Below are 15,836 nucleotides of genomic sequence, written 5' to 3' on the forward strand. Positions count from 1 at the left end.
TATTGGATGACTATTATTCGCGTTAACGACGATCGATTTCTATCTCGCGCTATCTCGATGGAAAGTACTGCCGATAATTTAATATTATTTAATGGAAAGTCATGCGTGACGTAGTTTTGAAAGTCCGCCGATAAATAGTTCGGGACGAGGAAAAAACGGATATTTGCGTTACTGGAACGAGTCGATAAACTGGAACTGTAAAATATTAAAGAGTGAAATTTTAACCAATATCAATACCTCGAATTGAATAACATTTTGTTATTTTTACCTTGTGTGTCAAAATTTGTTATTTTAACACAAAACAGTATTATTTTAACTTTATTGGTTTAATTAAATTAACGATATATTTTTTGAATAGACACCAATGGTGAACTATAGGAATAATTAAGAATAACTCAAATTGGATATAATTTGATACTACAAATTTAACAGTGAAAAATTAACGTAAAATAAAAATGTTACAATAACAAAAATGCGATCGCAGAAGAAATTCATATTCTTAAAGATTATTTCAATTCCAGATTTAAAATTAATCGCGCTACATTCTCGTGTGGTTTTTCAAATCGGTCTCCATCGATAAACGACTTTCCGTGATGTCCATCTGCGCGTCGGGGAGCTGTTAGTCGGTTTACGAGTTGAGTTTTAATTAGATAATTAAAGGTCGAGGAGAGAAGTCGCCGCTTCGAACGGCCTACGCGATCGAATCGGCGCAATTTTCCATCTCCCCGCGGACAAGTCTTTCCCGTCGTTTTTTTTTACCCGGGAAAGCCCCGGGAAGGAAAAACGTCTCGTTTGTTAGTAGAACGTAATATCGAGAATTTTATTCAGCACGAAACTTGATAATTTCACGAGATGTAACGAACAACCGTTTACAAAGGAACTCGTGGATGTTTGCAGCCGTGGAGCTGCTGCACGTATGCACTCGTTTTCGTTATTAATTAGTGTAGTTAACTAGACCGTCCATTGTCTACCGCTGACGTTTCTACACTTAATAACTCATATGTCTGAAGTTCTGGAGTAATCTTTGATATTATGTCGCGTCGAGGCACACGTGACTATGTGTGCCGACTTTCCAGTATAATTCAACTCGTTTCCTATGCAACCGAGATATTTTCTTAAAACGTAGAACCTCAGTTTCATTATATACGTTATAATCCCTCATACAATGTAATTTAACGCGCGTCCTTTGTAGATACAAAAAATAACACTGATCAGTATTACATCATACAACTTAAACGAGAGAGATGAGCTTCAATTGCGATCGAGTTTACGATATCTAACGTCTAACGTAGAAACGGTGAAGATATTCAATATCGTTATTGAACGCCAAGCCGAGTCGACTAAAGTGGGTCTCTCGCCCGTCCTGTCGCATCGTCAGCTTCGTTTTTCGCTACGCCTTTTCTATAATACTAACCCACATACGCATCGGCGGAGAGACAAACTTTCCGGCTCGCGTGCGTAGCGTCGATTCACATTCGGTATTTAATGGCCGCCGTAAACGTCGTCGCCGAATTACGGAGGACTGATAAATTCACACGGTCGTGTCCCATAGCGAATCCCGGGGCATGGACTCTTTTCGGGCGCACAGCACACACGAGGCTCGTGTGTCAGTCGCCCGTATGCGCTCCGGTACGCGCGAGAGTACAGTTACTCGCGTCCGCGACGCACGCACGTGTGCGGTGTACGCACGTCCGACGCGCGACACCCGGAGAGACGGGATTTTAAGTATCGCGCAAGTAGGTGCGAACCTGATCGAGTAGTTTCGAACTTTATTTTTATTTTTATATGTACGATTGCATCGTGAGACGAAGCGAAGTGGTGCGTTCAAGTGGAATCGAACCTGGGCACGTATTATGGAACTTTGGTAAATGAATTCCAATCGGAATTGTTTAGTTACTTTCTATTAGATTTCTATTGTGTTTTCTAGAGCAAGCGGAATAATTCTGATCGGAATCCATTCCGAAAAGTTCCATAATACGTGCCCTGGAGAATGGAGAAGTTGGAAGTTCGAATCTTTTGTAGGGTACTTAAAGAAACGAAGGCGACGGCCCTAAATGCTCCGGGACCTAAAGGCTCCCATTTCTAGGCTCGAATCTCCTGACAATGCGTTACCGTATTGTCATATGTCGATGACTTCCTGTTCATTATTGTTGCAGGTTTCCCATGAAATCGTCGTGCTTCTTTGACTCGCAAAAGATTCTTCTTGAAATCGTGCTGGGTTTCGATGTTTTATCAAAGAACTTGTTTAGTCCAAGTATTTCGAAAGTACAAATGTAGTAACGGCTTTCATGATATTTTTACGACATACGTAAATTTCACGGAGCAAGACTTGGATAATTGGAGTGGACTTGTACGAGATAACAGAATCTAATAGAGAGATATTCTTTTATATTATGATTGCATTATGTCTTTCTTTAAACTTGTTATTTATTGTTACAGTGTTTAATATTAAATTGTCCGACATTATCTACGTTTTCCAAAATTATCACATGATTAATTCTTCGATTAAAAATTACATTTGTTTTTTTTAATAAAATAAAGTAACGATTAATTAATCTTGAAAAGCACGCGTAAGACATTTTTGGATTTCAAAAGCGGTTCTTCTGTATTCATTGCATAGCATCTTTTTTTAAGTTACATCTCTTTGTTATATATGTATATTAAATAAAAAATTCTAATGCAAGTCGTTTTTACAAATTAAATTTTTGCGGAATTCTATCTTGTATTCTTCATATTACGTTAGAACATACTATTTGTAAGAAACACACACGCATTAAAAGTAACGTATTTCTCTCTCTCCGTTTTCTTTCTTCCTCACCTACATTCGCAGAATCTCGAGACCTAAATCTTTCCACGCCAAATACGTTGCTTTCGACGTTGATATTCTTCGCGAAATTATTAAAAGAAGCGTGCATTAATTAGCTCGAGCCACGTTAAATTTTCAATACTTGAAATTTTTCGTAATTCCATTATTTTGAATTTTTTCTAAACAATTAAAGACGTGACAAAGGATAGACAAACAATAAAAATAACGCAGTAAAAATAAATAGATAAATATGTAGAGTAAAAACTATATTTTATGAGTTGAATCTGAATTGTTGTAAGTGGAAATTGCGTTTCATATCTGTATACTGCATTCCTATAAGGCAAAAGAAAACACAGCAATCGAATATATAGACACCGGATAAAGCAATCCGCATATTGCACTTTCTATTCGTGAACTCATTACATAATAAAGCGCAATATTATCCAATAAGCGTAAGAGTAACTCGTGATACACCAAGATATCTATTTTGCCATTACGCAATCGCTGATAATATTGGACATATTGGTTAAAAATTGGCTGAAAATTGCAGTTACTTGTCGAGACAATTACCCTCTCATCATGTACTCAGAGATCGAAGAGGATGACGCAATATTGAAGCTACATTGTCGCATAGACATCGAGTATCGGAAGTGCATGTCTTCCGTAATCTCTGATAAAAAGTTTCATTAGAGGCAAAGTGCATTCAAAGCGTTCATACAGTGAACACGTACTACACAGCATGCATAAAAAGAGGCTCAAAAAATCCGACCGCCGTCTAGATAGATGGATAAAAAGTGAACACGACATACATTAAAGAATATATCTCCGCAGTGCAACATAAATTTCCCGTCTCGTCACGGTGTTTAACAACCGTCAAAAAGTTCCGCATGTCGTACGTAAACAGGTATTAACACACGAGATATTTTATGAGCTCGGAGATATTATACAAAATATTACAGAAATTTAATTTACACTTTGATCAATTTCGGCTTTTCCTCAATTAAAATATCACCCCATTTTCTAGGCAGTTGAGAATAAAGTCCGTTCTTTTGCTAATTAAATTAGAATAATCGAGCAAGAAAATCTTTGCTTCAATTTAATTGAAGATTAATTCGTCAAAGAAATTCAAATTGAGTTTGGAACGAACTATGTCAGTGTTGGACGTACGATCATACAATACACTGTTAAATTCGTAGTGTAAAATTATACAATTTGAGTTATTTTTAATCATTTCTATAGGTTGCCACTGCTCCTACTCAAAATATGTCGTTAATTTAAACCATCAATAGAGTTTTGTGTTAAAATAATAAATTTCGACACACAGTTAAAAATAACAAAATGTTATTTAACTCAAGGTACATTAGTTTAAATTTCATCTTTTAATAATTAACAGTGTATACGGTATCTCCAGGCTTTCCAAATTTGGAGCCGATGTCGCGTCCGCGGGAAAGGCCCAGAATTATTCCAGTATTTCTAGTTTTTCCAGAGGCGACCACAGCGAGGAGCCTAGAGAGGTAGAAATATTCACAAACACCGGCTTAGTCGTCGAGAAGTGACCTGCGCGGAGATCCAAATAAAAAGCCTTCGCTCAAAAATTCCTTTTATGGACAGACACAGGCAGGACGGAGAACAGTATAAAGTGCCACGGTCGATCGCGCGTTTATTTCCAAGATACATGAGGAATAATATAAAAGTAAAGACTGATGTGTTTTTAGTTGAGTAAAGAGAACTGGTGAGCCGCAAAAAGGAGAGTTATGGAGTTCGCGAGACGTATGCAGACAACGAGGATCGATGCTTCCGCGTGCGGTTTCCGCACGACAAAAACCATCGGCGAACGCTATATCATTGCGTTCCGAACAAATTCCGGCGATATATTTCGCGGATCGTTGGGAGCTATTTACGTTCCAGCGGTCGGTCGGGACCGATATATCCTGACGGTTCGTATTATACCTGCCTGCGTCGGACCGAGGCACTTCCACCTGACTATCAGGAAGTACCATTACTGGCCAGGTGAAACTTCTCTCTCTCTCTTTCTCCCTCGACCGACGATCGGAACGCACTATTGCCGATCATTGGCGCAGCGCTCATGATACGAACTAGCAGTGATTTACGTCAGAGTCTCTCAACCCAGATCGCTGGCGCTTCTCTTGCGACGACGACATACGCTGATTAGGACTTTCCCTTTGGCAATTTCTCTGAATCATTTACTTCGATGCAGAGTATTAAATTATGCATGTGAAAATGTAGGATGTACTCTCGACTAAAGTGAAATGAACTCAACAGCGAAGAAGAGACTTTGAAAAAATGAGAAGAAGCCGCCACGTCCTCAAAATCATTTTTTGACGTGCGAATTTTATGAAGATTGAAGAATATTTAAAGATATTATGTGAAGGTTTGTTTAAGACGTTTCTTTCTGGGGATAATGCCGACGGGAAAGTTAAAAAGAATTTTCCGTTTAAGAGAAAGACGCTTCTCTCGGCTTCTCTCCTCTCTTAGGAGTTATGTGCTAAAGTTACTCAAAGTGACAAAGACGGATAACTGTCATAATTCAATTCAGAAGATATGGATTACGCGAGATCGTTTTTCACGTCCGCAAATATTAAATCGGTGCATTTAGCCGACAAATATATCGCGTGATTTTAGTTCCTTGTTTACGTCGAAAGCACACAGCGCATTATATAAGTGAAACTTGAAACTGGCGGACCCACTTATCTATAAATGTGCACTATATTAATAAAATAATCCCGTGATATTATATTCGCGACGCGCGTTTTAGTCTTTCCAGCGTCTTTTCACCGCCTTTTAAGTAAAACGGATAGTTTACGACGCTGACCAATTTACGAGCGCCAACACGAAATTGCTCGTCATGTAGCCTTCTTTTGCAGTGCTTTTCAAACGTGGCATCAAACTTTCCCCAATAAAAGTTACACGTATAGAAGATCAGATGTGCGTGAACTACAAACGATACACCGATTGATGCTGTTACTTTCTAAGAAATAACAGCTCACTTTTATTGTGAGGTTTTATCATAATGCAAGCGATGCCACTACAATTTCCGACGGGTATAAAATATTCCAACATCTTTTAGCAAAAACGTTTCAACAAGTAAAATGTTAAACGTTTATAAATCTGTTGAAGGATTTCCCAAGTTTTTTTTTACAAGCTTAGAAATTGTTAAAAGACTCATAAAATATTGCTTATATAGTTTCCAGATTTAAATGCTAAGGCTACGCTTTTTCGCACGTGTATCTAAAGGGTGCACATTGAACAAGCGTATACAACGAACAACGCTATTAGAATTCGAAAGATGTGTAAGTACGCTGTGACGAATGCGAGCACAACGTTCGTCGGCGTTCGATTCGCGTTTGGATCGATTCACTCATAAAGCGGTACTTCAAAGAAAGTCCGTGCGCGATGTAGACGGAAATACGATATATTTGCTTGTTCGCCATTGCGGTGTACATATAATAAATCTTCTTCGTGTGTATAGCGAAGTTAAAACGAGGGAATGGATTGAAGAAAACAATTCAATTACGTTGTACTCTGCTTAAATATTTTACAATTTTGTGTAACAATAATTTAAAATTATTTAGAAATATTCTACAAAAATTGCGAAACTGTTCTACATATTCTTTTTTTTTTAAATCAGTTACTAGGTCATTTCCTCTGTATTGCACACGACTTTTGTACAATAATGGCATTCACTCTCACCTTTCTTTTCTCCCTTTTTTATTTAAATCCGTAATTACGCAATGAAACTTGCATTCGTAATAATCAATGTACCGTCTAATATTTTTATACTTTGATAGCTGCGAATACCGAATTTTGACCGAATCTAGCCGAATGCAATTCGGGATAAACGCAAAAGAAACAAACATGAACGCGAACATTTGCGTTCGTTGGTGTGCACCCACCTTAATGGGTGACATGCGAATGTACGCGGGTTTTTCGACCGTCTGGTGCACAGGTCCACTCCAGGTACATTCACCTCCTGCTCGATATTCGAACAGTCGACACACTTTCGAGTACGCCGATTGAGCACCGCTGCAAGGCCGCCGGGGAGGCCAATAAGCCGTGGATTGCAACGACTCTATCGCAAAAGTAAAATGCGAAACGCGGGAAACACTAAACGCGTCAGGTAAGTGCGGATGTTGTTCTGCATACGGTAATTTTACGGTAATGGAGCGAGCGAGGATGCACCATGTGCAGTGGCAGCGAGACGGACAAAAGTCCGAGCGTTCTCAAGGGACTTCTTCAAAGACACCTAAATGTACGTAATATACTAAATAATTAGATAATAAGAAAATAAATTCAGGAAATTAACTTAATTCGGTGTCAAGGTTGCCGTTAAATAATACGTTTATATGACATCAATACGATTTTTTAAAATGAGACCTTCTCTCGTAATAACAGGCTTAAACGAATACGGCGGATCGTCGTGCCTTTTTGGCACTTGGTCCCGTTTAAAATTCGTCAAGGCGCTCAATTAGCGCGAGGCAACGACTCGCTGTGAAATTAACAAGCCACAATTGGCAGACCGAACGGATGGTCGGCAGATGCTCGGGGCCTCCCGCACACGCATGTGTCATTTGCACGTGTGCAATGCGATACGCGAACCGTCGTTTTCCCATGTTTAGATAATACGACGTTGCAATTATCGCCCTACGATTTCTAGTAGGTCGTTTCTGAATATAACCAATTGGCTACATACGATTGCGAGGCAATCGCAAGTTTATCCGATAGCCGTATTCTTTTTGTCAAGCTGAAACCTATTTCGTGCGTGCCATTATAGAATATATGTTTAATATACATTTTTAAATAATTCACTTTAACGCAAAATATATATTTATCCAAAACATACATTCATTTAATTAATTGCAGTAGTATTGTATTATTTTACAAAATTGCTTAAATATCTCAAGATATAAAGTAAATTCGCACCTTCCCCGTCCCACAATTGAAAATGAGAAAAATGTTATAATCTATACTACTAAAATTTAACTAAAATATCACTATACTCAATCACTTAAGCAGAGAGAAGTCGCCCATCTTCGGTCGGGCTGGATCTCAGTAGCTTAATATTTTGCGTGAATTTTGTACTTTTTCCAACTCAGCAAACTGCGCGCCGATTATTTGTCAGTCTCAATCATTTATTGGCATATATTCGAGCCTCGGAGAACCATCTCATATCAGGTCCGCATATATATATTTTCCATTACGTAAGTTAAATTCACGCGAAATTTCCTCAAGAATTTCACTCGTCGGTAAATGTCAAATTCGATTACATCCCGATGATATCACGCGCATAATTTCAGAAGGTCATAACGCGGCCTATAAGTGCCGCCTTACGTCACGGATGTAAGGTCTTCACGAGGTGACCTGATGCGAACGATGCGCTCATCGCTCAAATCGCATCAGACAGGACGGAATCACGACGTGAACGTGCTTACGTGCGACGTGAAAGCGTAGCAAAATTAATTTTCCATGAACAAACGTGTTTATCGCGCATAGCCATCGCTCGGCGACTTCACGGAATCGCCAAGTCCCCCTGCTAAGTCATAAGCGGACTTGGCTCAGACTTGTCATTCTCGCGGCCGCGACGATATGCAGACGCCATTCATACGCTGATTAAAAGATCGCGCTGAAAATACCTCGACGATGGCATTTTGTACTTTCTCTTCTGCGCGAAGAATTATTTATATCGGGAGATCGATAATTTTTGCATTACGTACGATCGGTTTTATCCTTTAAAATATATGTGTGATCTGAAATAGGTATTGTCTCTTGTATTGTAAAGTTCTATAGAGATTTGTGACCTATAAGAAAATATTGTTCGTTTTAACGCGACGAAAGTCGAATTGAAGTCCGAACTGCATCGATTGATAAACCGGCCTGGTCACTGGGCGTGTCTAATGTAACTTGTATCGGACTAGCCCGAATAGCAAGGCTCTTGCTTTCCGATATCCCGCACGAATTCGCGAGGGGGGCGATGGGCGAACGTCGTTACGAGAAAGCGCACGATCGCCCCCCTTGTCTCGCGCGGTAGGCCCGTGAATTTGCGAAACTTAATTCCGCGGTTTCCCGTCTCCCTCCCGAGAAACACTCGGAGCGAATTCACAGCCGACGAGACACTAATTATTCGTACTGTCTGGTTATTACGGCTCATTTACGTAACGCCTGCTTCGAGAATCCAACGATGTTTGCGATTATGCCTCGCAATTAAAATATGCCGTTTCGACATCACGCGGGATTATAGAAGAGATACGTATTTTCGACTCGAGAGCATTGTAAGAAAATCGAAGAAACAATCTTTCTGTCTGTGCTTAAAGTTTTCGCTTTCATTTCTCTTTGTTTTCTCTTTTGCTTTTTCAGAGATGTACGGCATCGAATGTGAAATAGAATAGCGAGAAACGAAAATGCTTCTCTTTCGAATCGTTGGTACAATATTATAATAAAACGAGGATTCATACACTCTACAAATTGGATGCTCCCTCTAAAACAGTTTTCTCTTGAAAAACACAATAAAATGCACTCATACTCGGCAATTAAGAGCATGCCCGAAGGAAAATAATTCCACTAGTTCACCGGTAATTAGTAACGAGTAATTAAATGGAAAATTGCACACTACTGCTACGCTACCTATATGTTACCCTGTTTAAATCACAAAGCGCACACGTACGTACGTACTAAACAGACTGAAAATTTTACGATCAATAAACGCTTCGCCTATCTACTTCTATGCGAAATCTATTTCAATCTTTCCGCACGATATAATCCACGAAAATTTTCAATCATGCCGTTTTGATGAAAGATAAATACACACGTGTCGACCGCAAATTTCTTTTGTTTTAAATCAATTTCGTAGGCGCGTGATTGAATAGCAAATTTTTTTTAGCAACGGTGATTGAACGCAGTTGATAGGTAAATGGGAGAAATTAAACTTTTGGAGGTTCTTATTTACAGTAATTGATTATAGGATTACTTTCCGACGACTATAAGATTAATCCTGTATAAATTCAATCAGAATCAATTCGATCTAAGAATTTTGAAATCCGATTCGTTTTTTCAATGCTATTCGTCAATCTGAAATGACGATGCAACGTATCGGACTTGAACTGCCATACTTGAACTCTTAAACGTTTCCTCTTTTGCGAAACGGCCTCGCTTTCGCACGACGCGACGAATAGCACGTATCATGCCGTCTGATTGCCACATCAAACCGAGCGTGCACTTAATATGCTCTCGCATCTCCTCCTTTTGCTCATCTTTTTCCTTCTTATTTCGCGAAATTGTCGCAACGAACCGCGAAATGTTATTGCACGCTAATGCATGCGAGACCAATTAAACTCTGGGAAAGCGTGCGGACGCGATGTCGTAATGCGTTTAATAATTCGAAATTAAATCCGCGATCGTTATCGGGAGGGAAAATTGAAAAACGGGAGACCCGGTCTGGCCAATTTGCATGCATTCGAACTCGTTTCTGAAGCGCGACTTATGAACCGTTCGGTCCATAGCGAGTTTTCTGTTAAACGTCAGAAGTGGGTCGACGTAAATTGAAATAGATGAAAGAAGCTAATTGCCGCGGAGGGCACAACGGGTTTACCGTCGTTTCTGAACACAAAAAGACTATTTCATGGCGTACGCTCGCTGCGGAATAATCTCTAATTTGATCTACAGCAGTCTTAAAGACTGATAAAGAAAACTGCACACGTGGCATGATTCTATTCTCGACTCCGACGTCTGAAAATCGATTTTCTCTTGGCGAGGAATTTTAAATGTGTGCTACATTTTGCTCTTAATAAACAATAAAAATTAAAACGGCAGGACATGCCCGTTATAATTACAAGCACGTACTTTAAACTTTAAATCAGGATACAGAATAAATTAAACATCGTAAAGGAACATGAACAATACCATGAGTAGAAAATTTGTACGAGAGAAACGCGATCTATCATAATCTCATCAAAGATTACTTTTTCTTTAACAAGATGTACTTGTTTTGTTTTTCTATTCACTTCAAAGCGTGTTATAATTTCAAAAACTCAAACTTTCCACATTCCAATAGCTATAATAAGCGTGATATTTTCACGGGAATTTTTCGGAATGTCTCCAGTGATATTCTAATATCGCGCGAGAGGTTTCGACAATTTACTAATCCTTTTCCCGTAATGTTTCATGGTCCCGCTATACAAAGACGCGGTGCTGAAAGAGCTAACGCGATCCGCGGGTATCTATCGCCCGAGTCCTCTCTACGGCGCTCCTACAAACGGATAACTGTACTTCGCGATTTACTCCTCCGCGCGAGGCGCGCGTGCGAGCGAACGGGGCCCGAGCGCGGGGCCCGTCGATACACAACGAGATGGTAGACAAATACGCGGAGATGGAGAGAGAACGACATGCACCACGGGTACCGTCGTCGTTCGTCGAGAAAGGTATAGAGAATCGGCCATTACGTAACTTGGTTAATGTCGATGCCTCTATATCGCGAAGGGACCCCGCCAGCAATGTACAGTTATAATTCATCGCCAGGTGTTACGAAGTATACATAAGTATGAGCACCTTTGTTTATAATCGAGTAAACATTTGCTTGAGTATCTATACTTGTACCTGTTATAGACGCTAATGCGACTTCTGCAATTAAAATATATTTCTGCTCTCTTGCGAAAGCATTGCGAGTTTTCAAGAAGTAGTAATTTTGTTGAAACGTAAGGAATTAAAGAAACTCATATATAACGTGATTCTCTGACTTTAAAGATGATTGTAATATCATACGGGTAGCTTGTAACAGAAAATCTACATGTAGAAAATTGTGTGTTAACCGTTAATGTAAAATGGCAGGAGCAATAAATTCGAGACTGTAGAGTAATAAATTAGCACTTAATTACACTATATACCTGAATTTGTTTTTAACCAGTAAAGATGCTAGATTCACAAAAGTAAAAGAATGAACGTTAACATTACGAAATTTAACATCCGAAATAAAATCGGAAAGATGTTTTGGTATTTTAATTCTTTAACTTTTCTACATTATTATAAGATTTTCTCATTTTTATATATATTGTATGTATGCTTTTTCCGGAAACTATCAGCAAATCCTCGATACAAAAGCAACACATCACGTGTAACATTCTAACACTTTCTTTCAACGAATATTTCGTTTCAAAATTAAGTACCATTTATGCATCCATCGCTCGCGTCGCCACCGAACGAAACACGCGTGAAAGAAGGAACGATATCGACCAGCGCGGGGGTTGGTTGATGGTTCGGCCAGAAAGGAACCCTTCGTAGGCCGGAGAGGGACCTCACGCGACGAGCGTGGCACGCACCCTCGCACCCCTCGTGCTCTATCGATCGTATCGCGGAAACGCAGGTGACCATTGTTGAATCGGCGACTCCAAAACACAGACACAACTAATTTAAACCACGTGCACGCGCCGAGAAATCTCCCGGACAAGTATAACAAAAGCGAAATTAAGCCATTCTTCTTCGTCAACGTTTCATTTCGTGACTTCCGCAAGAGAAGCTCGCGCGCGAAAGAGGAAGAATGCGGGGGAGATGACTCGGGGAGGCGCGCGATGCGAAGTCCGTTTGTTCGCGGATTCCGAAGTCGCGAAAGTCGCGATGATAACCGGCGGATAATGACGAGAACCGCAAGACCTCGACGGCGATGATAGTAATGATGATGTCACGGTAGAGACGTGATTGGGAAACTATGCGGTCACGACGTAGCGTACGATTACCTGCGCCTTTGAAGCGTTCTTACTTCGTATCAAATTCGCTCGTTCCCGCCGAAATGAGAATGACATGAGAGAGACATGACGTTACATCGCGTACCTTCTCGCAGTTCCCTCGGCGGAAATGGCGAAATCGCGAAACGTTTCTTTCGTTATCTCTCACGGCTCGAGCTACTTTCCGTAACAATACGCGTTTCTGTCTTTTAATTCGACAAATTTTCTGCGGGTGTTCCGAGATACAATAATGCATTTTTTACATCGAAGCACGGTAAATGACATTAAACCCGACGTTATAACTACAAATTAATAATGTATTTCTTTTGTTCAACGTTCGATAAGCTGGACAAATTAGACAAGCGTGCAATGAAAGAACGCATTGTTTCGCGCGTCTCGTAACGAGACTGCGGTGAAAACTTTAATCGCGGGTGAACAAGATAGTGAGAAAAGGCAACAAAGAAAGAAATAGAGAGAGAGAGGAAGGGGAGAGATCGAAGAGACGAGCAAGACGACGACGAGAAGGATACAGATGTTTCATCACCGCGTTACCGGAGCCGGGACGGAAATGGACGGACCGGATGCCGATAGCAAGACCCCGCGCGCGCGCGTATACGCCTTCTGGCTCGTAAAGGGAACACGTTTTTAGCCGATAAAGGCGCGTTTTCTCTCTGTCTTCGTAGCGAACACGTCGGAAGAGCGGCACTTCTGAGCGCGCGTAATAGCGTCTGCGTCGAAAGCGCGCACGTCTGGTCTCGGCGACGTGTAAAAGCCACTTTACTTTCAGTACACAGGATGTAAAACGATTACGAATCGCGGTTTCCTCAAATGAATCTCCGCTTCTTGTTCAGCGGATTTATTTCTATGAAACGCGCATGTGCAAAACTGGCGTATTATTTCGCAGAAATTCGTTAATTATTAAGAATAACTTCATGTCAAATAATTCTAAAACATATAGTTCTGGCCGTTAAGGCAAGAAATTGCTTAAGAACAAACTGAGATGCCAGGTTCACGTCTTACTTTGTCTTACGAAAGTTTAGGGCCAAAGCACATCATAGTTTTTGCCAGATTTCAAGAGATTTATAGTTCTACATATACTGTTAAATGTTAAAGAATGAAATTTAAACCAATATCCTAAGTTGGAAAACATTTTGTTATTATTAATTACCATGTGTATTAAAATTTATTATTTTATTAACAGTATTATTTTAACTCTATTGGTTTAGTTAAATTAACATTGTCTTAGTTAAATTAACGACATATCGAGTATGAGCAGTGGCGACCTATAGGAGTGGTTCAAAATGACTCAAATTGAGTATAATTGACACTACGAATTTGACAATGTGAGTTCCAGAAAGAGGTACTGCCTTTTAATCGTTTGTTCCTAAAGGTTTAAGGAATTAGAGGGGGTAAAAAAACGCCAGCCCCCAACGTTAAGATATCAGAAAACGCCCAACGCCATTCGAAGGAGAATCGTTTGTACCCGTTTGTACCTCCGTTTAAATCGTTTCCTTTCTAAAAAAAGCATGTTAAGTCGATAGTCGAATTTATTGTTGCCGCTTTTCCGCGATGCTGATTGGTTTCCTCGCTGCGCTTACTTCATTTGCAGCTATCATCGTATATTTTGACAGTTGTGTGTATCAAGAAATTAATAGTGTAATAGTAATAGCATAATGTTAAAGCTAAATAGCGCGCGCAAAGCGCGCGTCTGTGGTGCTAGTGTTTCTAAAATCTTAAGGAGTTAGAGGGGGTGAAAAAAACGCCAGCCCCCAACTTTAAGATATCAGAAAACGCCCAACGCCATTCGAAGGAGAATCGTTTGTACCCGTTTGTACCTCCGTTTAAATCGTTTCCTTTCTAAAAAAAGCATGTTAAGTCGATAGTCGAATTTATTGTTGCCGCTTTTCCGCGATGCTGATTGGTTTCCTCGCTGCGCTTACTTCATTTGCAGCTATCATCGTATATTTTGACAGTTGTGTGTATCAAGAAATTAATAGTGTAATAGTAATAGCATAATGTTAAAGCTAAATAGCGCGCGCAAAGCGCGCGTCTGTGGTGCTAGTGTTTCTAAAATCTTAAGGAGTTAGAGGGGGTGAAAAAAACGCCAGCCCCCAACTTTAAGATATCAGAAAACGCCCAACGCCATTCGAAGGAGAATCGTTTGTACCCGTTTGTACCTCCGTTTAAATCGTTTGTTCCTAAAGGTTTAAGGAATTAGAGGGGGTAAAAAAACGACAGCCCCAAACTTTAAGATATCAGAAAACGCCCAACGCCATTCGAAGGAGAATCGTTTGTACCCGTTTGTACCTCCGTTTAAATCGTTTGTTTCTAAAGGGTTAAAGAGTTAGAGGGGGTGAAAAAAACGCCAGCCCCCAACTTTAAGATATCAGAAAACGCCCAACGCCATTCGAAGGAGAATCGTTTGTACCCGTTTGTACCTCCGTTTAAATCTTTTTTTTTTCTAAAAAAAAGGCATGTTAAGTCGATAGTCGAATTTATTGTTGCCGCTTTTCCGCGATGCTGATTGGTTTTCTCGCTGCGCTTACTTCATTTGCAGCTGTCAACGTATATTTTGACAGTTGTGTGTATCAAGAAATTAATAGTGTAATAGTAATAGCATAATGTTAAAGCTAAATAGCGCGCGCAAAGCGCGCGTCTGTGGTGCTAGTGTTTCTAAAGGGTTAAAGAGTTAGAGGGGTTGAAAAAAACGCCAGCCCCCAACTTTAAGATATCAGAAAACGCCCAACGCCATTCGAAGGAGAATTGTTTGTACCCGTTTGTACCTCCGTTTAAATCGTTTCCTTTCTAAAAAAAAAGGCATGTTAAGTCAATAGTCGAATTTATTGTTGCCGCTTTTCCGCGATGCTGATTGGTTTTCTCGCTGCGCTTACTTCATTTGCAGCTGTCATCGTATATTTTGACAGTTGTGTGTATCAAGAAATTAATAGTGTAATAGTAATAGCATAATGTTAAAGCTAAATAGCGCGCGCAAAGCGCGCGTCTGTGGTGCTAGTGTTTCTAAAGGGTTAAAGAGTTAGAGGGGTTGAAAAAAACGCCAGCCCCCAACTTTAAGATATCAGAAAACGCCCAACGCCATTCGAAGGAGAATTGTTTGTACCCGTTTGTACCTTCGTTTAAATCGTTTCCTTTCTAAAAAAAAGGCATGTTAAGTCAATAGTCGAATTTATTGTTGCCGCTTTTCCGCGATGCTGATTGGTTTTCTCGCTGCGCTTACTTCATTTGCAGCTGTCATCGTATATTTTGACAGTTGTGTGTATCAAGAAATTAATAGTGTAATAGTA

This window comes from Temnothorax nylanderi, unplaced genomic scaffold, assembly GCF_030848795.1.
Source record: "Temnothorax nylanderi isolate EJ_2023f unplaced genomic scaffold, tnyl_v1.0 TNYL_tig0311_pilon, whole genome shotgun sequence".
NCBI lineage: Eukaryota > Metazoa > Arthropoda > Insecta > Hymenoptera > Formicidae > Temnothorax > Temnothorax nylanderi.